Here is a 27,191-nt window from a genome sequence, read left to right as displayed (position 1 = left end):
GCTAGGTATGTCAAAATTACATTTTCAGCACTAGTGACGGGTTCGATTTTTGGTCGGCCCAGAAACTTTTCGTGAAACCAATTTCCTTGACATCCTTAAGTATAGAGTATCTACGTGCCTGCTACAGTATAATCACATATGTAAAATGGTCAGTGGCAAAGGAAGCTCTCAGACAACAACTCTGGCAGTGGTCATAGAACACTGAGCTGACAAGGGAAGGTTACGATGGTGTCCCACGGGGATTTCAACCGGACTATTTTTGTTGCATTCTACATGTGGAAATATGAATAAATCCAAATCCTTTCGGGTGATGGGCCAGTGGTGTAGTCATGAGGGGCCCTCATAGGGGCAAATGAGGCAAAATGTAATATTATTAAAAATGTTCAAACGTCATCAAAATGCAAATTTCACAATGTACAGTCGGGACCCGCTGGTTGGGGGTTTAATAGTTGTGTGACTTTTTAGTTGCTTTAGAGGGTGTAATAAGGAGAGCGGGGATAAACACGAGTGGGACGATTTTCACGAAGTCCGTTCAGCTGCTTGGTTTCGCCGATGATATTGATATTATTGCTCGTAAATTTGAGACGATGGCGGAAACGTACATCCGACTAAAGAGTGAAGCCAGGCGAATAGGATTAGTCATTAATGTGTCGAAGACAAAGTACATGATGGCAAAGGGCTCCAGGGAGGAATCTCCGCGCCCGCCACCCCGAATTTATATCGACGGTGATGAAATCGAGGCGGTTGAAGAATTCGTGTACTTGGGCTCACTGGTGACCGCCGACAATGACACCAGCAGAGAAATACAGAGGCGCATTGTGGCAGGAAATCGTTCTTACTTTGGACTCCGCAGAACTCTACGATCGAATAAAGGTCGCCGTAACACGAAGTTAACCATCTACAAAACGCTGATTAGACCGGTCGTCCTGTATGGGCACGAAACATGGACCCTACGTGCAGAGGACCAACGCGCCCTGGGAGTTTTCGAACGGAAGGTGTTGCGTGCCATCTACGGCGGAGTGCAGATGGAAGACGGGACTTGGAGAGGCGAATGAACCATGAGCTGCATCAGCTGCTGAGAGAACCAACCATCGTCCATACCGCGAAAATCTGGAGGCTATGGTGGGCGAGTCACGTCATCAGGATGTCGTTCTCGACTAAAATGGTTCTCGAGAGTCATTCGATCGGTGCAAGAAGAAGTGGAGCGCAGCGAGCTAGGTGGGTCGACCAAGTGGAGGACGATCTGCGGAACCTACGCAGAGTGCGGAACTGGAGACAAACAGCCATGGACCGAGTGGAATGGGGGCGGCTACTATGTACAGCAGAGGCCACCCCGGCCTTGGCCTGATCGGTAAGGTAAGTAAGACTTTTTAGTTGGGCCTCCGTTAGTTGAGCTGTCAGCCAACTAAAAAGCACCTGGATGTCATAATTCAATGTCGAACTGAAAATGGCAACCAATATGCAATTCCGAGGGGCGAGCAAATGAGTTTTTGGCTTCTTAAACTTTACTGATGATCGAAAAGAATTTCTATTTCATTTTTCTTAACCCTTTATAAGGCCGAGAGAACCAGGCACGGAATCCACTCGTTCTTCATTGGAATATAAAGTAAGGTACACCGGGGCAAGTTGAAACGGGTGGGGCAAGATGAAACGCGAAGTTTCGAAATAGATCTCAGTAGAATTTGGAAAATTTTCCTACGCTAAAAGATTGTTTGAATCAAAAACTATGTGTTAAGGCAATCAAATTGTTTATGATCATTAGAAAACATCATGTTAACCCGCTGTTTCATCTTGCCCCACCCGTTTCAACTTGCCCCGGTGTACCTTACATGTGGTGTAATGAACAAAAACGTTTTTATTTTCAAAAAAAACGATGGTCGATTTTGTATGAAAAAATGGTCTAAATTTTAACTTTTTGTCAACAGTGTTTAAAATGTTGTTATTTTGTGATGCGTTTATCACTCATGCTGAATTTTCGACAGGTTATTGCCCTGATATTCATGAGTTACATGTGTGGATTTGAACTCGATTGGTCAATTATTTTCGGCGATATGGCAATTTTAGTACATGACCATTTATTATAGTACATTTTTTCAAAAGGCTGAGTTTCTAAAAGTAATGAAGCAATCAAGTTGAAATATTGTCCACAAGTAAAAGGAACATAGGCCTTTCATTACTCATCATTCGATTTTCAATTCGCTCACCACAGCAGAAGTTCGAGCTTATAAACCTTTATACACTCAAAAATGTCAGTTTTTTAGAGACATTTTGTTCTAAAAAAGCCCATTCATATTTGTTATGGCTCAAAAAATCATGAGTGTTCACAAAGACCTAATGTGTCCATCAGTTAAAACAGAAGTTGTAAAATTTTTTTAAACGAACAGAAAAAAATATGTGTATAAGGTGGCAATATAGTTGCGACTGCCTTATAAAGGGTTAAAAAAAACAATATGTATAATTACTTCGAAAAAAATGCAAAACATCGATAATCTTTATTTTGTCGATCATTGAAAGCGTTTTGTGCTTGCACTTTGGTTCGGGTGATTTCATAATCATCTGTATTTTCACTGTACCGGCTAAAAGTGGATGAAGATAAATTATTCTCGCATTGGTCATATATGTATCTAATTGCTCATATGCTCTAAATGTGAAACAAATTGAAAAATTTACAAAATTTTACTTTTTACATTACCAATTTAAACATGATTTAAAAAAAAACAATGCGCAGACTCCTTGGGCTGCTGTCACTTCACCCAACTAACGTATCGAATTCGTTGGTTGGGTGGAGGTTGTGGCTCAACGAGCGAATTCCGACTGTAATGAAGTAGAAACAGGCGTTGCCAGGGTAAGAACCAGTTGAAGTTAAATAAAATAAAGTCGAGTCAAGTACAAGACACTGAAGACGACCTTACAGTTGAGGTCGAAATACGTATCTGTCAAAGGATGCAAATTCTTAGTGGAATTCAAAGGAACCGTACTTAACCCGATTTTCTTTTATTTACAGATATTCCCCTAACAAGCCCAGGTTAATCATCATCAGTTGAAGTTATTTTAATAAAAATGTAACCTTGATTATCACTCATTTCACCCTGGCAATGCCTGTGGTAAATTAAATTTATTGTAAAATCATGTATTTCTGCATATTCTGCCTGTTTCTACTGCATTACATTTTTAAATTAGCATTTTGATGACCTTTGAGCATTTTCAATAATGTTATATTTCACCTAATTTGCCCCTTTGGGGGCCCCTCCTGATTACACCACTGGCCCATCACCCGAAAGGCTTTGGATTTATTCATATTTCCACATGTGGAATGCAACAAAAATAGTCCGGTTGGAATCCCCGGGGGAAACCATCATAACCTTCCCTTGTGAGAAGTAAGCTTTGTCTCCATGGAGATGTTACACCAGGAATAAGTTGAAGGCTCACATAATCGAAGCGGTAAACACTAGTGTATTCAGTAAGACTGTGCTTTTCGTATTGAAAATCTCTTTCACTTGTTGGGGCGTAGAGTATTTTTTGTCTGCCTCGCGATATACGAGTACAGGAATAGTTATTGACAAATAAAGATGAAGCAAATAAGTGAAGATAGAACAATAAGCTGAAGAGCTGTTCCAAAACAAGTAAAAGAAGATTTAAAAAATAATAAAAAAAAACAAGGAGAAGAATGTGAAATCGAAAAATCAAAAAGATAGAGATGATGATAAAAAAAATCAGGTAGAAATCCGAAACAATTCTAACAACGTTGGCTGTAAGTGAAGGAAGAAGACCTTTAATTTTATGCTTTCACATATTTAGGCTATATACACATGCAGGCCTCGTACAGAATCATTTCAATAATCTATTGTTTTGCATATTTTTATGGCGTTTAATTCCTCCATAAAACGCCATAAGCTACAGCATACCAGAAAAAAAAAACATTTTTAAACTAAACACCTTTGAACACTGCACCCCTGAAATACGGCCCATTTCATGCACCCACTCTAAACGCTTCGTAGGCCAGAAAATTAATGGTTGCCTATGAATTTGTTGGACAAAAGCCGATGAAAGTTAGGTATCACCACGTATTCCTGGTACAATATGGGTAATTTGAGCGACCTATACCTTTTAGCACATCATTTTAAAGAAAAAACTGACATTTCCCTTTCCGATGCACATTTTCCCGCAGTTCGCTTAGCATTAGCCATGGTAGCTAAACCACTAAACAGCTGTTGAAAGCTGTAGGTACCCGCGCGTGCCTTCTAAGCAGACGGAGACCGAGTTTCGGCTTATGAAATAATCGGCGCTTGAAATCATCTGGTAACTAGTTCACCTAGAGATTACTTCAAAACTAAGCGTGAATTTACACGCTCGTAACGAAAAAGCATGTGAAGAATTCATCTGCAAAACCCCGACCTGCAAATTATTGTGTATTACGTGCACAACGGTGCTGCATTTCTCACTGGGTGGGTTCGCTAGGAGGTAGGTACCTAACGCTCTCCATTCGCATACAGACGGTAGCCAGCAGCCACGTCTCAATCTACCTCCGTCATCGTTTATGGTGGCGGGGTGCTGGGCAAAAAAAACACATGCGCTAGCACCTAGTACTAGTACAATAGTATCACTTATTGCGCCTGCATGCTCGAAATACGGAACATATTGTATGAGAGCACTGCTTTCAAATTCGATGATTGAATGGTGAGGCGTCTGCTCCGAGCGCAGCCGTCTTGCAAATTAGGGCTTCCGCACAAAACTGCGATGTGCGAATCACGTTTGATTTTGATCGGGGCGGTATTATGCGTGACCTCGTTGAAGGGTGAGAGTGAGGAAGTTGTCTTCTTGTAGATTTTGTTTTGGAAAAGGCATGCCTTACCGTTTGGCACCCACGTCAAAGTTTAACGCAAGGACACGGTTAAGTGGAGTGGAGTAAAGAGTAGGACAAATTTATGGAATCATAAAAACTGTTTTGTAGCAGTTCTTGAGCTATCTTCAAGTCTTCCAAGCTTATTCGTGCATAAGCTGACGCTCACCATGCTGTCGTAGTACACGTGTGCCTGCAGGGTCATAATGACCCTATTCAAAATGCTACAATCTAGATTAGATTTTTTTTCTCAAAAACAATCAAAACATATTATTACTTAACATGAAGATTTTTTGTGAATATTTAAGATTTTTTTCGCTCAGCCAACGAAGGACGTAAAACGAGATTGAAGTGAAACATGGAATCTTTAGAGAAATTTTAGGCAAAAAATCTTGGTGAATTCCAAGCGGGAATTCTATTTACGAATCCCAAATAAATGGTCAGACAGGGTTTCTATGGAATGCTCCGAGAAACTCGTAATTCTTGAATGGAAAAAGAGCAACTCAATTTAAAGTTTCGGATGAAACTGTTGAAACCATTATTATTCTTGCAATATCTGGAAATTGTACTGCTACATTTCATAAAATATCTGCTAGGGTAAATGTGCCCATCGTTGTGGTATTAGTATGAATTGATTGAAAAAATGAATGTGAATTGAATTAGAAAAAAAAATACCGTACCACCTAATGAAGGGTTTTATAACGATAGTCGGTAGTTTTCTATCCAAATTTGCTAGGAAAAATATTAAATCTATCGTTTTTCACTGTTTTCGATATTAAATCGCTTGCACCAACATTAGACACACTTTTCCTATTATGGAGGAGAGATTTAATTTTGATTCCTATTGTTACGGTATCCCATTGAAATCATAACGGATTTTGGAGGATAGGAACACTACCGCAACAATAAGAACACAGCAGCAAAAATAGTTTTTGGACAAATGTAAAACACACAAATAGAGCTATCTCAAAATTGAAGCATAATAGGGTATGTGTGTCATCAGTAATCTCACGCTCCTATATTCATCCTATTCGAAAACAAACGATTACGGCACCGATTGACTTGGATGCTTTCGACTGCTGGGAGTTTGTACCGGGAGACTTTTTCGGCTTTCAGTCTTTAGAGCGATCAGAACTAAAGCATGTTTTCTACGGCGTAGAAAACATGCTTTAGTTCTGACCGCTCTAAAGACTGAAAGCCGAAAAAGTCTCCCGGCACCGATTGATTCCATTTTGTTTCATAGGTGTTTTCATAGGTTTGTTTTAATAAGTGCTCACATCTATCAAAAAATAGAAAAAATAAGAACATAACAGACAGCGCTTTCGTAGGATGAAAATGGGAGCCACATGCTTAACCTTTCAGGACGCGCGCCATCAAGCAACCGAAACTGCACCGCGCTCGCGCTGTATACGAAGAGCGAGGTTTTTTGGTAGTGTTGTACTTTTTACAACAGCGCGCGTGCTGAAGGGTTAATAAGGGAGCCAATACCCTTCATTTCAGTCGATAAAGTGCTAAAATACCACTACCGCAATAGGGAACAATTACCCTAGATAAATACCTACCCGAATAGGTGAGAAAATCTAACGAATAATACATTCTGTTATTAATAATTGAATTACTGAAAAACAAAAACTGATATTGGTTTGATTGAGTTAAGAGGTAAAACATCAGAAATAATATCAAAATCTTTCCCGATCAGCCTAGATAGCTGTGTAGTGTCGGTAGCGGTTAGTTCAACTGGCTAAGAATAGCACTACGAACCGCCTGTTCTAGTGGTAAGAGTCCACTAATCAGGTGACCCCTAATTCAAGATGTTATGCGGATTTACGCTTACCGTGCCTAGGAATGAATGGTTAGGGGGGTCTTATAAAAACCTAATCGCAAACGGAGCCTGTGGAGTACCAGGGCACCCTCCACAGTATTTTTCCCTTACTGCGCTAACCGGAGCAATAGTGCGGTGGACCTTGTGTTTCTCCGAGACAATCAGCTGCCCTTCTTCAATCTCATACTTGAGGCTGAATAAGAGCGGGATTATGAAGATGTTATTAATTAGTTTAAATTTTCACCTATATGGTTTCGCATTATGCGTTTTACACAGTGTATTCTGTGCATCCTCGCCTTTGGCGCACTCAAATCGATACCGATCTGGCTTTATTGTTGCTGTTCTTTTTTGTGCTGTGATTGTTAAGAGTTTAATCTTGCCTAGTTTGGGTAGTGGCTACGGTTAGGATAGCTCAGATCAATCTTCAGCACAAAAGAACAGCAACGATCAATCTTTGTGGACTTATGCAAAATGGTACAGCCCAAGTGGCGTTAGTCCAAGAACCTTACTTTCGTAAGGGGAATTTCTATCTAGGAAACCTTGTGAACCCGGTGTTTGCTACTTTCAGTAAAAATGAAATGGCAAACTTACGTGTCATGCCTCGAGCATGTGTGCTTGTCAACAACGCAATCGTTGCTACACTCATCTCTGAACTCACTACTAGAGATGTATGTGCTATCACAATCGATGTATCTGTTGGAAACCTCAACAGGAAATACGTTTATTGTTCGGTTTATTTACCGCATGATGAACCATCCCCTACGGATGCTTTCAAGCAAGTCATTGCATACTGCACTTCAAAAGGCCTTCCGCTAATTGTTAGTAGTGATGCTAATGCTCACCATATAATCTGGGGCAGCTCAGACATCAGGCTCCAGTTTGATGGAAAACATAAGTAGTACAGATCTTTGATTACCTAACATAGGCAACCGCCCAACCTTCATGGTATCTGGTAGAGAGGAAGTGTTAGACTTAACGCTTTGCTCTAGCAGAATTAGTCACGAGCTGACCAATTGGCATGTGTCAGATGAAGAATCTTTATCTGACCATCGCTACATCTTGTTTGAACATGTGAATGTTACTTCGCAAATTTTGCGTTTCAGGAACCCCCGGTCAACCAACTGGGATCTCTTTACCGATTTGGTTGCAGCCAAATTTCATGGATACTCACCATCAATTGACACTCCAAGTGATTTAGATGATGCCATTGATACTACAACGACCTTCATCATGGAAGCTTTTGAAGAAGCATGCCCTCTATGGTCTGTGAAGATCACAAGAAGAACCCCTTGGTGGAACTCTGATCTGGCGAAACTCAGGAAACAATGTAGAAAGAGTTGGAACAGACGACGTTCGGCTGGATCGGAGGCTTTCAGGTCGGCTCGCAAGGCCTACCAGAAAACTCTTCGGTCTGCTGAACGATCCGGCTGGAAAAACCTTTGTACAAATGTTTCCAGTCTTAGTGAAGCCAGTCGATTGAACAAAATCCTTGCAAAATATAAGGATTTTCAAGTGTACGAACTTCGTTTGCCAAATGGTGATTTCACTTTCTCTGATGAGGAAGTTTTGGAATGTTTATTCAGTACACACTTCCCCGGATGTGTAGATATTACATCTTCGGATGAACCTGATGTCTTTTCTTGTAGTTACCCGAACAGAGGAAAATATTAAAATTAATAACTACAAAATCATATAACCTATTTTTATAACTTGTTTTCTTATTATTTAATTATCAAGGCATAGCTTATCAATAACAAATTTTGTAGGACAATCTCATTTTGTTATAATCAAGCTATTGATATACATTCACTAAGGTACATTTCAATAACATATTTTGATGAACTACAAGTTTTGTTATTGATGTACTATTGATCAACTTATCAACAATAGCACAACAGTAACAAGTTTTGAAATCAAAGCAACAATTCGATAAAAATTACCTGTATTTTTGTTTTGTTCCATTTTTGAAACACTTAGAAGTTCTGGAGAAACCCTTCGATACCCTGGACAAGTCTTCAAAAAAACTCCTGGCGCTATCTTCGTAGAAATTCCAAAACTAATTCTTCTGAGCAATTATTAGAATTCTTGGCAAAATCAAACTCCTGCAGAATTCTTTGAAAAAAATTCCTGGATAAATTCTCAAAGAAATTTTCAGAGACATCTGAAGATGAAATTCGGGACAAATAATCACGCAAAATTCTGAAGAAATCCTTGAAGGGATTCCGTTCATAATTCTGGAGGAATATCTAGAGGATTTTTTTTAAATCTGTGAATGATTTCGTGGAAGAACTCTCAGAGAAATTTCTGAAAGTTTTTTACATTCTTTTAGACTGATTAATTCATTCTGATTCTGAACATGAATATAGTATTTTTCGATCTTTTAAAATATTGTTACTCATGCTATTGGTGGGTTTGTGAGACAAAGTGAATAATTTTATATAATTAGTATCATAATTTAATTAGTTACGTTTTTGATACCATAACAAATTTTGCTTTCCGATTATTATCAATAACATATTAATATCTAAATTTGTTATTGAAATATTTTCCAAATTCACTGTTATTAAGTTGATATTGAAACTAACAAAACAAGTTATTAAAATGGAACATTTTTTTGTTGTGATATTTGTTATTTTGCCGCTTATGACAGACAAGTTTACAACATACTATGTTATGTTAATAACATAAAAATCATCGATTCTATTATTCAGTTATTTTACCCAAATAACACAGCTCCTTATGCTGTTGTTATTCCCTTCTGCTCGGGTATGATTTTTTAGCTTCGGCTCGGAGTATCATAACTTGAGAATCGATTGAATGGGCACTTAATAGTTTTGCTCCTTTTAAATCTCCTGGGGCAGATGGGTTTTACCCTATTTTGCTTCAGAAGGGATTTGATCATTTCAAACATGTTTTGAAACAACTACTTGTTTGCAGTTTTGCTACAGGGTATATTCCCAAATCCTGGCGGGATATTACTGTAAAGTTTATTCCGAAAGTGGGTCGTGCGTCGTATGAAGAAACAAATAGCTTCAGACCTATCAGTTTGACCTCTTTTCTTCTGAAATGCTTAGAACACATTGTCGATCATCACATCCGTGATGTTCATCTGGCCAATGTGCCTCTTCATGTGAAACAACTGCTTACCAATCTGGAAAGTCCAATGTGACTCTTTTACAAAAAGTTGTTTACGATATCGAGAAGGCATTTGCTCAAAAGCAATCCTGCTTGGGTGTTTTCTTAGATATCGAGGGTGCCTTTGACAACGTGCCTTTCGATGCCATATTGGAAGTCGCACGGGGTTATGGTATATCACCAATGATTTCCAATTGGATTCACCAAATGCTCAAAAACCGACATGTCTTCTCGACATTGCGTCAAGCGGCGATTTGGAAATTGAGTGTTTGTGGATGCCCCCAAGGGGAAGTCTTATCACCACTTTTGTGGAATCTCGTAGCAGATGCGCTATTGAGGCAACTCAATAATAGCGGTTTTCCTACTTATGGTTTTGCCGACGACTACCTAACATTGTTAGTCGGTATGTGCATCAGCACCCTTTTCGACCTGATGCAAAACGCTCTTCAGGTAGTTGAGGGTTGGTGTCGCCAATATGGCCTTTCGGTAAATCCGAGTAAAACATCTATTGTTCTTTTCACGGAAAAGCAAAACCGTAATGGTGTTCGACCTTTACGTCTCTTTGATTCTGAAATCAATGTGACTGAACAGGTACAGTACGTTGGAGTCATTATTGATTCCAAGCTTCCCTGGACACCTCATGTTGAGTTCATAATCAAGAAAGCTTGTATGGCCTTCGGGCAATGCCGGCGAACCTTTGGTACAACTTGGGGTCTAAAACCCAAGTATATCAAATGGATTTACATAACTGTGGTTCGGCCAATATTGGCTTATGGATGTCTTGTGTGGTGGCAAAAGGGCGAAGTGAGAACGGTCCAATCAAAATTAGGTCATCTCCAAAGGATGTGCTTAATGGCGATGTCTTGAGCGTTCTCTTCAACTCCTACGGCAGCGCTCGAAGTTCTCTTTGACGTTGCCCCATGCAAATGTGTAGCATCTCAAACAAGAAGCACTTTCTTGCACTTACCATCTATGGGTACACAGGAGTTTGAACCGCAGTTGAACACACACTTCGTTGTTTCCACTTTTGGTGAATTGGGACAAAACTGTCCTTGCTCCAAGTGATCTTACAATTGCTTGTAATTTTCCATATAGGACATTTACCACGAAATTTCCTTCCCGGGAAGAGTGGACATCTGGTTATCTGGAGAGAAGTATTTCAGACGGCATCGTATGTTACACTGATGGCTCCCTTCTCGAAGGTCGAGCAGGTGCTGGTGTTTATTCTCGAGAGCTAAGGCTGCATTAGTCTTATTCACTTGGTAGACATTGCACCGTTTTTCAGGCCAAAATCTTTGCTCTTATGTGCGTAGTGCAATCAGCACTTCAGCAGCACGTAATGAGCAAAGTAATATACTTCTGTTCAGATAACTATGGGAGTTTTTCGGCTTTCAGTCACGGAAAAAGCGTTGATACTTCTATATCATTGCCAAAGTTTCGATCCTTGGGTTGGGATCTTCCTCAGGGCTCGATCTTAATCAACTTGTGATAATCGTATTTTGCACACGATCGTTTGTCGGATTCTAAAAGACACTGCACTTTTCTCGTTCATCACCAGCACCCTAGTGGAATGTTGGGTGGGTGGTACGAAAGGGAGACACTCGAGACAAGAAATCAGCGGAACACAACTCTGCGGCTGTTATCAATCGCCGTTCCAACGTTGCAACGCTGTTCACCTTGTATGGGTACCTGGTCATTCTTCCATCGCTGGAAACGAATTGGCTGATGAGTTCGAACTGGAGCATCACATGACTTCATTCGCCCTGAGCCAGCTATTTCGGTATCCAAGGGTTGGGTAAAGCTTCAGATTGACATCTGGGCTGCTACTCAGCACAAACAATACTGGAATAGTTTGGAGTCATGTCGTCAAACAAAATTGTATTGTACTGCTCATGAGCCATCTCTAGGGGTGGCAAAGTATCTAACAAGTATGTCAAAGCAGAATTGCAGCATGCTGGTCAAATCATTGACTGGCCACTGCCGACTCAGTTATCACATGGCGAATATTCAGCAAGCCGATTCATTTGCCTGTGATAGCTGTGAATCCGATTATAAAACTTCGTATCGTTTAATATGTAACTGTTCAGTTTTTGCGCAATTGCGTTTCCGAGTACTCGGAAAACACTTATTAAGTGAAACTGACTTCAGAAACCTGAATCTTCAGGACGTTCTGTTGTTCTTGACCCGCTGTGGTAAAGAGCTATAGGCTCTCTTTACGCTTTGTGCGTTATCACAGTGCCCTTCTCAGGGCGCTGTTTGAACCCATTGTGGTACGCTTATGCGTTATTACAGTGTCCTTTTCAGGACGCTATGTGAACCCATTGTGGTACGCTTTTGCGAGTATGACGATCCTATTCCCTTACCTGTCCTTTCCCATGTCCTATCCTTTTTCCTGCCCTTCTCCGTCAGGTAAATGATGGATAGGCTCGTGTTCATGGCGATGGCACAAATTTCCCAAATGGAGGAGAACGTGCCTCTGGAGCCGACCTACTGATACCTGATAACCAACGTACACTACCCGCACTGTGGAAGCAGTGATGACAAAGACGCATTGGTCCCTCAAGCTATCAGAAGATAGCTGAAAACTAGCTAGCTCCACTTGTCTGCATGCGTAATTTGTATGGTATCAAGCATTTCAAAAAGAGTCATAGAGATTTTTCAAAAAATCAACTGGTATCCCTGCTTCCAAGACATCGTCATTGTGATAGCTGTCTGTAATGTGCTATGGCAGCTTATCTTGCGTCGTCTTTCACCAATAGCAAATAAGTTCGAGAGAATTTATCGACCCGGTTTCATTGACAACCAACCGACACTGTACAAGATCTTCACTGTACAGCAAATCCTTTAAAAGCACAGTGAATACAGGTCCGAACGCATTATTGGTACCATACGACCAGGGTACGAAAAACGGATCACGCCGGAAAACAAACGCTTTGTCCTAATCGATGCATGTTGGTAACAAAGGCGCTCCGCAACAAACGCACGTCAGGCGATGAGAGCAATAAAACAAACATCGCTTGCCGTGCGTGTGCCGATATTCCGGTTTTTCTGCTGAAATTTTCGACCCATATCATAGAATTCATAAGCATTTGGACGAATTAAGATTCTTGCAAACCTCAGAGTCGAGTTTTAGTTGTAAAACAATGCGAAAATCACGATGTGAATAGAACGAGATAAATATTCCTACCGTTTTTGTTGTGAACAAACTCGGGAGAGATTTTGTCATTTTCTGCTAACGAAAAAACAAAGCGTTGTTACCGTGCCTTCTTTGTTGCCTATTTTTCGCTTGCGGTGCCATATTCTGCGTACACTGCATACGACAGTATCAACCGCCCGGAGCAACGGACAGTAACTGTTATCTTGCAAATCGTCTGACTGATCAAAGCAAGCCTTTGTGGAGCCTCGTAGCCATGCGGTTAGGGTCATCAAGCTTCTAACCACACCATGCTGTGGGGTAAGGGTTCGATTCCCGTTCCGGACGATGAAACTTTTCGTGAGAATAGATTCTTCCACTGGTACATGCTCCGTATGTCCCTTGTATAGTGTTAAGTTTCGTTCAGTCTGTACAGTCTCTGGCTTAAGATGATGTCCGTGTCTTTTTTAGAATGGACGAATGCTCGTATTTCCACAAAATTGGGTCAATCTGTTTGCTTTGCGGATGTTTTGGAAATTATCGTCAGAACATTTGCAACGGTTGCAGTTGCAGAGCAGTACCTCTACCTAAATCGTGAAGCACCAAAGGTCGGCCTTGTGATGAATGGGTCCAAAAACATAGTACATGCTGGAGGGACCGAGTCTCACCCATAACAAAATGTAATAAATAAATGTGACGCTTAAAGTAAAAGCCCTACATGCGTACTCATATAGCATTGCCCGAAAGCAGTTAATGTGGTCTTTCACACTGTGTCTAATTGGATAGCACCGTCATGACCATCAATCAAAAACGTATTAACCTACACGCACATCTCAGCCATCTTCTAACATAATTAGATCTCATATCTCTTTTCGTATCATGATGCTCAAGGGCTCTAAGAAAATGTCAAAAGTTTATTAGTCATTGTGCAAATTATGCAGTTGAGCTTTTCAAACCACTTACTGAATAAAGATTCCTTTGACCTACACGCTGCTTCGCTGTAACAGATGATATTAATACCAACCCTACAGAAAAAAAAACATAAGCATCTTTTTAATTACGAGGTATGGTAGCGCCCAATTTGCGAAAAAAAATTATAGTTCATCAGTTCATCAGCCAAAAGAGTATACCCGGTTCTCCAGTTTGCTACACTGTTTAATCTTCACCGACTCTCGACCCTTTTTATTGACCTTGAACGATGCGTCACCATTACTTTGCGACACACGTACATAAATCGCATCCTCGTCTACCGGGACAAGATTCCTCCACTCCGCGTTTAGCAGCAACAGCAGCACCATTTGCCTTCTAGCATGCATCATGAGTAAAATGTCAGTTGTCTGATGTACCCTCTGTTTCACTGTGGAAGCTGAAACTGTAGATTGATTGACTTCGCCTACAAAGGTAGAATGGTGCTGACGGTGACATTTGTGGAGCGTGATAAAAGAATTAAGAAAAAATCCGCGACGAGGGTTGAGACTAAGATGATCTTTTGACCGAGTGTGCGGAATTTCATTTTGGGGGAATATGACTGCTTGATGAAACAAAAAGGAAGTACGAATCAAGGCAACAGTGAAATAAATTTTATTATGAAAACTATTGATTTCATAGTAAAATTTAAAACTGCACCTATGACTCTCAACCAAAAATACAATCTGTATATTCCACTAAAAAGCTGTTAATTTTACCAACAGAACAGTAAACATTACCAATATGAATCATGATTTAACAGCTGTGCGTTGTGTTTTAATCATACTGTGTTCGTTGCAAGATGTGTGTCCTGGAAAAATTAACATTGTTTCGTTCAGTGTATGTGTGAGATGTTCATCTAATCCGCGAAGGGGGTTTTGGATTGTGAAAAGAAGTTAACTATGTGTGATTGTGGAATCGAGTTCAGTTCTACGCCTACACAGGGGACGGAGATCAACGCATTTTCAAACAATGTTTTGTTGTTGAGGTGACTACGCTTTTAGTCAAACCCACATCACTTTAAAACTTTAATCATGTTTTGTTGAATCTAACAGAATTTTGTTGTCGATTGTAAATCATAGGTACGATTCACAGCGTAACAAAAAATAACTTTTGGTCTGTCTCAAGAGCAAACTTATGTGTCTCTGACAGATTTTGGGCCGCTGAATCCGAATCCGGGCTCAGATTTTTTCCAGCACGTCACAATATTTCGCTATACCCCAATTTATAGGGCAAAATATGCGATTTTGGGCTTTTTTGACTGCCAGCCATTAAGCATGGAAATATTTTTTTAAGCAATCAAAAGGTAAATTGGTGATTTAACATCTAAATTACCGACTCATGCAAAATATTTCGTTTTACCAAATCAAATTTGATAGATTTAAGTATTTTATTTTAGCATGTAAACTTGCATGCAACTTTTGGAAGGTGATTTGTATGGGAAAAATCGTACCTTTCAATTTCGATTTGGTAAAACGAAATATTTTGCATGAGACGTTAATTTAGATGTTAATTGACCAATTTACCTTTTGATTGCCTAAAAAAATATTTCCATGCTTAATGACTGGCAGTAAAAAAGCCCAAAATCGCATATTTTGCCCTATAAATTGGGGCATAGCGAAATATTGTGACGTGCTGGAAAAAATGTGAGCCCGGATTCGGATTCAGCGGCCCAAAATCTGTCAGAGACACATAAGTTTGCAAGTTTTGAATTTGGATAAATTAAAACATGAGTAGTGTGGGTACAAATGATAGATTTCGTTCTACGGTTTCGATGACAAATACTGTTGTTTTGAAACCATGATGCTGAACAATGTTTGTCAGAAAATAAGAGTAACTAGCCACAGAAGTCCAATGTCGCGACTATTCGTGTGACTAACATCTAGTTTGCCGCACCCGTACAGTGTCAGTACACTGAAAGGCGGCTTGCAGTAATGACAAGCATAAAAATGATTTTAAATTTACCATGGCAAAACATGATCATCGGCCCACCAACGCTTCTTGTGTGCGTTTTGTTTCTTCTTACATCAACCGGTTCGATAGCCGAGTGGTAGTGTGCGCGCCTGGTGATGTCAAGGTTCTTGGTTCAAATCCGGTTGCCAACAGAAACTTTTTTTAATTGAAAATCGAGTCCATGATAAAATTGAAAACCTAATTCTGTTGAATTGAAACGAATATCAGTCTGCAAAAATTTAGTGGCGTTGTGTATCTAAATTGACCCTCAGAATAGTAATTTTCACCACAAGCCGCTGTTCAGTGTAGCTACTAGAAGTGTCGAATAAGTTTTGTTTACCAAAACAAAAGATTCTCTTCTTCTGGACACATAAAAACAATCAATGATTACAATAAAAGGTATTAATTTAATTAAATAGAAAAAGTGACTACAGCGCCATTGGAGTTCTAGTGTATTTCTATTGTCAGAAACCACTTGAAAAATGACCCAAAAGCAATGCAACTTCTTTTTTTATTCTTTGTTCTGAAAGATTTGTACGAAAAATTAAAAAAAAAAATGAATGAATTTGAAACTTTTTTGAAATTACAAACGTTTGTCGCTTTCTGTAGCAACCAGCTCATTTGTTTTATCCATGGAAGAAAAACGAGACACCAACGCGTTACAATGTTCTTGAGCTCAAGTAATGTGTGTCATACCTATGTCAATGTGGTTGGAACTTTTCACAAATGGGAATTTCAAGATAAATAAAACGTCTTATCCAGGAATGAAAAACTGAATTTTCCAGTTTTCTCAAAGTTTTGAAGTAAATGTACATATGACGTTCTCAAAAAGTTCGGGAGCGGATCTGGTGTGATGGTTAAGGCCGGACGGGACGGTGGTTGAATCGTCCGCCATTGCTCTGTTGCTAGTAAGATGCAAATCTCAACTTCTACTTCATATTATTGACTAGAAATTTGATTGTTCATTTGCTCACTTGTGGTGCACAATCGATTAAAGTTTCAGCTACGTCAGTGCAGTGGAAATTGATATTTGCTTCTTCAAAATCCCGAGGCAAATTCTTAGAAAGAGAGGGAAGATAGGAAAAATTACACGCCGTCCCGTGCGGCCTTAAAGCCCGTGACTATCACGCTGAGGACCTGGGATCGAATCCCACTCCCGACATACTCACAAAATGTGAGTTCTTCCTTCGGAAGGGAAGTGAAGCGTAAGTCCCGAGATGAACTAGCCTAGGGTTAAAAATCTCGTTAATATAGATAAAAAAAAGTTCTCAAAAAATGTAAATAAAGTACTTGAGGAAACATGTTTTCGGATTGATCATGTCAAAACACTTCAAAAAATAATGTTTTCAGTAAGTGTAGTTGGCATTTCCATCTTTCAATTTTAGTTAATAACTACACACTTGGAAAAATCATGTGTATTATATTCTCTAGGGCCGACATGTGCAAGCGTTCGAAATGACGTAAAAAGGGTCCAGATGACGCATAGTGGTCCAGATTTGAAAATACGTGGCAAAAAATGCCAAATCATATTAGTCTTCTGGTTTAAACCTAAATGAATATACTGAAACATTATTGAGCTCTCAATTCCATAAGGCAAAACTGGAAGGATTTCCTAATTTTTTTTTTGGTTTTTGATTTTTTATCAAATAACGAAACAATATTTTCAAAATCGGTATTCGTACACATGTAGAGTATGGATCAAGGTATCTTCTGATTTTTTTTTTGTGGTGGAAAATGTTTTCCATTTTTGCAGAAACCATTTTTTGTGTTATTTTATTGAAAAATGCGTTTTCTGCAAAAACGAAAACCATTTTCCACCAGGAAAAAAATCAGGAGATACCTTGATCCATACTCTACATGTGCACGAAAACCGATTTTGAAAATATTGATTCGTTATTTTATAAAAAAAATCAAAAAAAAAACAAAATGTGAGGAAATGGATCCAGTTTTGCCTTAATGGCATTTTCATTATTTGTCGATTTCTTCGAACGAATTCCGAACAAAATTTCTGTTTTTCATACAATTTGGCTACACACATATCATTATGGCGATAATGTTTTGGCAGCTCTTGGCAGCTGATTAACGAAATCAATTCTGAATACTTGGGCGAGCGTTTGAACCGAATATCTACGCGGGGAGTAGCTGGGATTTGTAAAACACTTTGAAGTTGAAGTATAAGAATTTCTCGTACTAATAATATGTAATGTTAATTTTGAAACCAAAAGTGTTATTTTCATCTCTTTTTTCATTGAAGGTGCTCAATATACACAAGAAATTTCAAATAAACATCTGAAAGCTTTTGAATTACGTATATTATTAGACTTTTGAAGTCGTTGAGCTTGCTTGTGTTCTTTATCAAAAAATCAGCAATTTTTCCATCAGCAGCTATTTGGCGCTGTAAAAAGGTACAAAATCATAGTTTGCAATTTATTAAAAAGACAGTCAACGCTTCTGATATTGTAGATGAATGATCGATTTACTGAAACCCATTTAAAAGATGTTGAAAAATTGAATTTCTGCCAGCTTTTCTTAAAATTGGACCATAGTGTGGATTAGATTTCCCCAGGTTACCCAAAATACTGTAATATGGAACAAAAATCTGAAAACATTACTTTCTAAAAAAAAATAAATTGAAATATAATGCAAATTTGCTGCGATAAAATGCATTTTAAAAACTGCCCAGAAATATGATTATATTAAAAACAGTGCAGATCAAAAAGTGCATTTCACTTTGAAAAAATGTTCAACTAGGTGTAACTTTTCGTAAAGTGTATCAAAAATTCTCAAATTTTCACTGTAGATTGATCAACTAGCTGTCTATTAATAGCCCAAATTTGGGCAATTGGGCATTGAACAATTATGGCTCATTTAATCATATTTTGAAAAAGAATGACTTAATTTAAAATTTGAAAACAAGAAAACAAATTAAAACGATTGTTTTTTTTTCATAGTCAATAACACAGCGAAACATTTTTTTGTCTCAAAAGCGAACTTATGTGTCACTGACAGATTTTTGGTCGCTGAATCCGAATCTGGGCTCAGATTTGCTCCAGCACGTCACAATTTTGAGCTGTACCTCAATTAATAGGGCAAAATGTGTGATTTTGGGCTTTTTTTACTGCAAGCAATGATACATGGAAATATTTTTTTAAAGCAATCAAAGTGTTAACGCGAAATTGGAAGCATTTCCTCATTTTTTTTGGTTTTTGATGTTTTATAAAATAACGAAGCAATATTTTCAAAATCGGTTTTCGTACACATGTAGAGTATGGATCAAGGTATCTCCTGATTTTTTATTAGGTGGAAAATGTTTTTTGTTTTTGCAGAAACCATTTTATTTGTGAAATTTTGTTTAAAAATGGTTTCTGTCAAAACGAAAAACATTTTTCTCCTGGAAAAAAAATCAGTAGATACCTTGATCCATACTCTATATGTGTACGATAACAAATTTCGAAAATATTGCATCGTTATTTTATAAAAAAAAATCAAAAACCAAAAAGTGAGGAAATGGATCCAGTTTCGCCTTAATTGGTCATTTAACATGTAAATTAACGATTTATGCCAAATATTTCGTTTTACCAAATCGAATGTTATAATTTTAAGCATTTTAAGTTGGGTACTGAACTTGCATGCAAGTTTTGGAGGCTGACTTGTATGCCATAAAGCCATGAAAGTCAAAAAAGCCCAAAATCGCACATTTTGCCCTATAAATTGGCGTATAGCTCAAAATTGTGACGTGCTGGAGCAAATCTGAGTCCGGATTCGGATTCAGCGACACAAAATTTGTCAGAGACACATAAGTTCGCCTTTGAGACAGACCAAAAGTTATTTTTTGTTTCGCTGTGCAATAAGCCAAATCTTCATTATCGTACTGAAATTCAAGATGGTGTAGTTGTAGTTAAGCTATCCTGTATTGACTTAAATATGTTTAGAATGACAATAACGAAACAGCCGAAAAAAAATTGACAAAATAATGAGATTTTTCTAAAAAAATAGGCCAGTTTTCGTATAAACCGTTATAACTTTTTTTCCTATAAAACGTTATATGTTAAGTCAAACGTTTTAACAGAACATTACATGAGTCATAATCGTTCAAAGTTTCATTCCACTCGGTTCATTGAATCCGGAGAAATAACAGTTTAAATATGACCATCACATAATAATGCCTTTTACTAGAATTGCTCTAATTTGAATAAAGAATAATCCAATCTTGTCCAAACGTGGACCATCAATAAATAGCTAGTCGATCAATTGATAGTGAAAATTTAAGAATTTTTGATACACTTTACGAAAAGCTACACCTAATTTAACATGTTTTAAAAAGTGTAAAGTTTTTCATTTTCATTTTGATTTTGTCTAAATTGCGTCCACTTGAAATTTCTATTCAAAATTTGAGTTTTTTGCACTTTTAGACGATAGACAGCATGATAATTGACACATAAGGCAATGGTTTATTCCCGCCCAATTCAGGCAACAAAAATTTCTTTGAAAGCTTACAAAACAAATTGAAATCGGTTGGGTGTTCATGAATGCAAATTTGCATAGAAATTGTTGGAACGAAAAAAGTTCATGACATTTCGAAATTTCGTGGCTTTTCCCATCGACAACAGTACGTGAAATACATTTAGTTTTTGAGAAAACAAACTCATTATTATATGAATTTCAGAAAGAATCACGCCAAAAGATTTAAAACCGGAATAAAATTGATTTTTTTATAAAAATTACTTTCATTATTTCTAAATCTCTAAGTTTTCGGCGCAGATTCTAAGTTTATCCCATACAACCTCCAGAAGAGCACACGATTCACAATTTTTAATAACTTTCCAGTAATGTGTCGCATTATAGCAAATTCAACAAGATAAACCATATCAATAGCTTTCCAAAATTATAGATTTTAATTTCTAGCATTTTTAATTTTAAAGTACTTACCCAATCAAGTAACAGTTACAAAACAGTTCAGCTATTGCATATGCTCCTTCAATCCAGGAATCGTTGATTGTAGTTGGATGATATTGTTTTCCGTTTGAACGCCTGCAGTTTGGTTGAAGAACTCGTGATTTTTTTCTTATTATTTGTTGATCGTTGCGTTTCCGGTCAGAAGTCACTGTTTGTTTTCTATACACTTTCACTGAACTTCGTTTTCTTCGAATATTCTGATAGGGGAGTCGATCACTTGCACGTTGTGAATTTGAATATTATCATACAATTTTTGCTTTTCAGATTTTCACTTTCAATTTCACTTGAAATCACTTTCCAGATCCCAATTTTTTATTTAAGCTTCCTTTTTCTCCAAACAATCACTTTGCAAAGAAGAAAATAGCGTACTATTTTCGAATACACCGAAAATATCCTTTTCTCCACTGAAGCGTTAAGGTCTCCAACTGAACAACAAATCACGAGTACGGCCAAGCGGCAAATAGACAATCTCAAACGCCCTCGCGTAAAGATGTAGCAGAAATGAAGAGACGAACGTCTTTACACTGTCGCAACCAGCATCAGAATGTTTCATTTGAAAAATTACATTCGATAGTTGTTTCAAAACAACGAACCCGCGTACCGTAAACTATAAATTTTTAGCCAAACAAATTATGCTTCACATACATCTCACCGCAGTCAGTCTCTCGCTCTCAGTTTAGAGGTAGGTAGGTCTACCTATTCATTCATTTACTTACTACTCCATTCATTCACCTTCCACGCGGTCTCTATGGTAACTTCTAGGTATTGTTGTTTGTGGGATGTGTTGCAAACGAGCGCAACGCGCGCGCACGGTGAAACGGCCACGAGCGCCCGCGAGAGAGAACGTCCGAGATGCATCCGAGTGTTCACAAAGATAATGCCTCCTCGAGAAGCTTTTCGCGCTGCCGAAGAAAATCCACACGCATAGTGGGACAATTGCGAGTTATTGTGGAAGTAAAGTTTTGGGTGGACTCTCGAAATTATTTTACTAGGTAGGTGAAATAATTTCATACCGTTGTAGTAATTTCTCATCTAATTTTGGACGTTTTTTTACGTGGATCGAAACTGATTGTACGAATGTCCCTCTCAGACGTATTATCAATGCAACCAAGTTTATGTAAAGCTTGCACAATACAAAAATTGCACTAGTTTACAAAATAAAACGAAAGTTGTTAACTTCTACAAACGACCAAAATTTTTGACGCATAGTTACGTGTTGGTTTTACCTTAAAATCGAGCTCTAAACCATTAAAAAAATAGTTTACTAAAATTCAAATATCTTGCGTTGCAGTCAGCTCACAGTTTTTTTTTTTTTTTTGCTTGATTAGAAAGCTGAAAATAATATATTTCGATTATCTGCACACATTTTTTGCGTCAGATTATTGGAAGTCGAGATAGAAGCCTTTGTGGAGCCTCGTAGCCGTGCGGTTAGGGTCACCAAGCTTATAATCGCACCATGCTATGGGGTGAGGGTTCGATTCCCGGGGCTTCGGGCGTTGAAACTTTTCGTGAGAATAGTTTCTTCCCCGTTTCCACTGGTGCATGCTCCGTTGTCCGTTGTCTAATGTTAAGTTTAAAACAGTCTGTACAGCCGAAAGCTGAAGATGTTGTCCGTGTGTTTTTTTTTTTTGGAACAAAAAACATCAATTAAATCTTTCTCAGGGCAACGAAAAGAACCCCCATATCGAAAGATTTTGTTTACTTTTCTATAAAACCTTTCATCAATGATTTTGATATAAAACTAGTCATCTAATTGTAAGTTTTGGCTATTCCTGTATTAAAACCGTAATAAAAACCAAACAAAACCAATCAGCAATGGAATTGTTACTTGGGATCTGCAGATATTGGGAGAAGATATCTTACCTGCTACAATTGCATGCAAGTATTTAGGGTAAACAGGTATAATATGCCCCCCCTAAGCAGAAATGGCAATATATCTTAAACTAGCGCCTTATTCCATCTATTGTTCACTGCAAATCGTTGTTACTAAAGTTAGTGAAGTGTTGCATGCGAACTTTGCCTTTGGAGACGTGGCTATGGAAGCGTTGAGACGTTTTTCGAAAACGTTCCAAAATTTGCCTTTTCAAAACAAACGGGGCAATACGCCCCCTCCAAAGAAAAACGTCCAGCCCCGTGATAAAACTGTCCCAGGGGATAATTCCACCACATGCTTATCCTAGGAGGGTCTTTCAACAATTGTTTAACTGCATAAAAGTTGCAAAGTAACACAAGCGAACAGAACTAGCTTCGTTTACAATGAAGTAAGCTCACAAGAGGTAAAATATTACGCCAAAAGCCTCGATTTCAGTCTTTTTGATATGTTTATTGCTTTTCTATACCAATCCACTAACGGACCAGCTTGATGGCAATAATTCTTCAATATTTGAGATTTCTAATCGATCACACATGTGAAAAGCGCTTGAATCGTTAGAAAATGAAGAGGGGCGTTTTGCCCCGGTGGGGCGCATTATACCCTTTTACCCTACCCACTGTTTAGCGGCCAAAAGAGAAAGAAACACGAGTGGACCTACAAGATTCGCGCGCTCGGTACAATTCCAAGCATCCCTCGACGACGACAACGACGACGACGACGGTCGATGATGCTGCAACTGCCTAATAGTAAACCATCACCACACGCCCGAAGCTTCACAGCGCCGCAACGGTGCGATGGATGGGTCATGCCAGCTAGCAGAGATGTGAATCTCATGGGAAGCAGACGAAAGAAACCCCGCTCACGGTTGCACTGCTGTTGCTGCTGCTCACGGCTGGCTGATGGTTACAACCAAAGGAAATGAAGGTGGAGGCAAAAAACGCGATGAATACCACATAGAAAAGAATCACCACACTACTTATCGTTGGTCTTGCGAATAGCTCTAGCTGCCCGCCTGCCTGTAGTCACAAATAGTGCTGAAGCGACCGATCGACCATGGTCTGATGGAGGGAGCCACCGCGAGGTCGTCCGACCAGTCAATGACGCGTAGCTCGTTTTCCTCTTTCGAAAACTTGGGAAATGTCAATTTAACGGCAAAGTTCAAGTGATGGAAAATGTTTGATCTTGGTGGTGTACCGCACCGTCGCGACGGCACTGCAAGAGCTACTGCGAGGATATTTGGAGGAAATTTAAACCATTTTGTTGCTCCCACATCATTCAGATGATTTGTATTTGGTCATGGAGTGACTTAAATATTTTCGGCAGTATGTGAAGTTTTTTTTTGGACTAGCTGACTGAAAGTTGACCGTATACCTGATGCGGTTTTGTTAGGAAAAGTTTTGAATCCAATTTAACCCGGGAGCGGTCGCGTCGTGTGCTGAGTAGGGGAAAGTGGGGTAAGATGCCATTTTTCAAACTTTCATCGTTTTCAATGATACATTTAAATAGCCACATTTGATAGGCTTTCAAAGTGGTAACAGCAACTAAGCAATATTTGCTTGATACTTCAGCAAAAATATACACTAAACTAATGCATTTCCATCGATTTAAAAACCGGTTCGTAAAACGGAAGTGGTGCAAAAAGGCCATCTGCCATGGGGTAAGATGTCACTTCATGAAAACTTTCAAAAATTACGTCCATCAGTTTTCGGGCATTTTCGACTCCTTTTCACCCCTCAGTCCCACCTTTTTCGTATACTCAATACATGAAGTGTCACTCCCTCCCCTCTAAACGAATATGACGACCATATATTTGAATGAATCCTAACATTGATAGTGAAGACATTAATAACCATGCGCCTCCATGTGTGTCTCAATCTCCTTGAAAACATTTGGCTGGTAATAAAATCACCAGAAAACATTAATTGCAATGATGATTAACCTGGGCTTGTTAGGGGAATATCTGTAAGTAAAAAGAAAATCGCGTTAAGTACTGTTCCTTTGAATTCCACTAACAAGGAAAGGTTACGATGGTGTCCCCCGGGGATTTCAAGCGGACTATTTTTGTTGCATTCTTCATGCGAAAATATGAATAAATCCAAAGCCTTTCGGGTGATGGGCTAGTGGTGTAGTCAGGAGAGGCCCTCAAAGGGACAAATTAGGCAAAATATAACATTATTGAAAATGCTCAAACGTCATCAAAATGCGAATTTTAAAATGTATTGTAGTGGAAACAGGCAGAATATGCATGAATACATGATTTCGTAACAAATTTAATTTACCACAGGCGTTGCCAGAGTGAGATGGGTGATAAACAAGGTCATACAATTTTATTAAAATAACTTCAACTGGTTCTTACCCTGGCTTTCGGTTTTTGCTTTCGGTTTGCTGTCATTTTAAATTGATGTAAATATTAAGTGTTACAATAGTTTTTAAATCTTTTAGTAAACTATGTAAAGTAGTTCTAGGGATATATCATCAGTGCAATTGTATTATTGCATTTATGATTTGATATCAACCGAAAAACTCTACCTTTAACGATTTTTCAATTTTCTTGCGCTGATAACACAAACAGTTATCAATTTGCTATCATCGATAGCAGGAATTGTTTTCAATTTGCTGTCACAGGAACAATTTTCTGCTCTCATTTTTGATGTTTTAACCGTTAAAACAACCAAAACGACAACAACCTGAGTTATCAAAATTTGCAATATCACAACATCAAAATTAGTTTTCAATTTGCTATCAGACTTTGCTCGGGAATCCTGTTAAAACGCCTGTGGAGAAAGGCTGCCAGCTGCCAACTGCTGATAGAGTTCCAACAACCCAGCCTTTATGCATTCCTCCCGATATTTCTTCAATAAACTTCCCTTTGGATTCTCCAGGCAGCCCTGATGGGGTTGTATATACTAGAAATTTCTGCAGAGATTGATTCAGAAATTTCTCTAGAATTTTCAGAAGTTCCTCTGGTGATTTATCCAGGAATTTCATCGGAGATTTTATTCAGAGATTGTTTCAGAAATTTCTCATAGAATTCCTCCAGGAGCTTCTATTGGACTTCCTCCGGAAGTTGTGGTTAGGATTCCTCAAGCAATTCCTGCTGCGATTCTTCCAGCAATTTCTATTAGAGCTCCTCCAAAAGTTCTCACTGTGGTATCTTCAGAAATTCTAGTAGGGCAGTTCTTCCGGAAAATTACCCTGGAATATAAATAAAAAATCCCTTCGGTGATTCTTCCAGAAATTTCTTCAAGGATGTATCCAGGACTTCCCCCAGAGCTTCTTCCAGAAATTCCACAGGGCATTTTTCCAAGAACTTCTGTTGGCTTTCCTTCATGAATTCCAGCTGGAATTCTTCAAGCAATTCCCATTAGGACTCCTTCAGAAATACTTCTAAGGATTTCTCCTGGCTTACTTACTTGCTGGAATACTTACGGGAAACCATCCCATCAGGGATTCCTCCAGTATATTCCTACCGATTCTTTCAAGGAGAATTGTAGGTATTCCTTCAGGCATTTGTTATAGGACTTTCTCTTAGGATACCCCTGGCATTCTTGATTCTAGGATTTCTCTAGAAATAACTTCTATGATACCTCCTGGGATTCCAAGAATTCTTACATGTATTCCAGCTGGGATTCCTCAAGCAATTCCTGCGGTTCTTCCAGCTATTCTTCCTCCAGAAATTCTAACCTTGGTACTTCAGAAACTATGCTACGGATTCTTCTAGAGATTTCTCCTGTTTTTTTTTGCTGGGATCTTTCCATAGGCAATCTTCCTGGAATTCTTGCAGAAATGCTTTTAGTTGTTCTACCACGGATTTCTCCAAGGAATCATCCAGGAATTCCTTCAAAGATATTATCCAAAGATTCCTCCAAAAATCCGTGGCTTCGTGGTCGTGCGGCTAGTGTCACCAAGCACTTAGTCGCATCGTGCTGAGGAGCGCGGGTTCGATTCCCGCCGCAGCTGTCGCGGCTGTGCCACTGGGCGTTGCATGCTAGTCCGTTGTCTAGTGTCGTGTTTCCTTCAAAAAGCGAATAGCTCACTGGAAGCATTAAACGTGTCCGTGTTTAAAAAACAACCCTCATGGAATTCCTGCAGAAACTTCTTTAGGCCTTCCTCCAAGAATACCTCATACCTCAAACAACTTCTCCTGCGGTCTTTCCGAATTTTTCCTAGCATTGTGGCTGGAATTTTTCTGGGAAATCTTCCTGAGATTCCTTCAGAAATTCCTCTTGCGATTCCTTCAGAACCTTCTCTATAGATTCTTCCAGAATATCTGTACCGGTTCTTGCAGGGACTTCTCCAGGTATTCTTTGGATTACCCCCAGGAATTCCTGATGGGGTTTCTCTAGAAATTCCTGTATAGTTTCATCCAGCGATTTCTCCTAGGATTTCTGCTGAGATTTCTACATTGATACATCCCAGAATCCCCTCCTGAGATTTTATCTGTGATTTCTTGAGAAGCTCTCCGGTGATTCCTCCAGGAATTTTTATCCAAGGATTCTTTCATGAATTTCTC

General features: G+C 38.8%; 1 protein-coding gene across 4 annotated transcripts in view; it reads right to left on the bottom strand.

Annotated features, from left to right (window-relative positions):
- LOC109411988 (mucin-5AC) overlaps positions 1–21,749 on the bottom strand; it is a 135,080-nt gene extending 113,331 nt beyond the window's left edge. For 2 of the 4 annotated variants that reach the window (XM_062858914.1, XM_062858915.1), the window contains exon 1: positions 20,779–21,748. The gene's annotated coding sequence lies outside the window, so the exon portion shown is untranslated. Of the gene's footprint in view, positions 1–20,778 lie in introns of all 4 variants that reach the window. The other 2 variants (XM_062858917.1, XM_062858916.1) reach the window with 2 other exon arrangements.
- Positions 21,750–27,191: the final 5,442 nt, after the last annotated feature.

The sequence above is a fragment of the Aedes albopictus genome, chromosome 3 (assembly GCF_035046485.1).
Source record: "Aedes albopictus strain Foshan chromosome 3, AalbF5, whole genome shotgun sequence".
Lineage (NCBI taxonomy): Eukaryota > Metazoa > Arthropoda > Insecta > Diptera > Culicidae > Aedes > Aedes albopictus.
The sequence above is the reverse complement of the archived record's forward strand: the minus strand, read 5'-3'. Positions and strand labels throughout refer to the sequence as shown.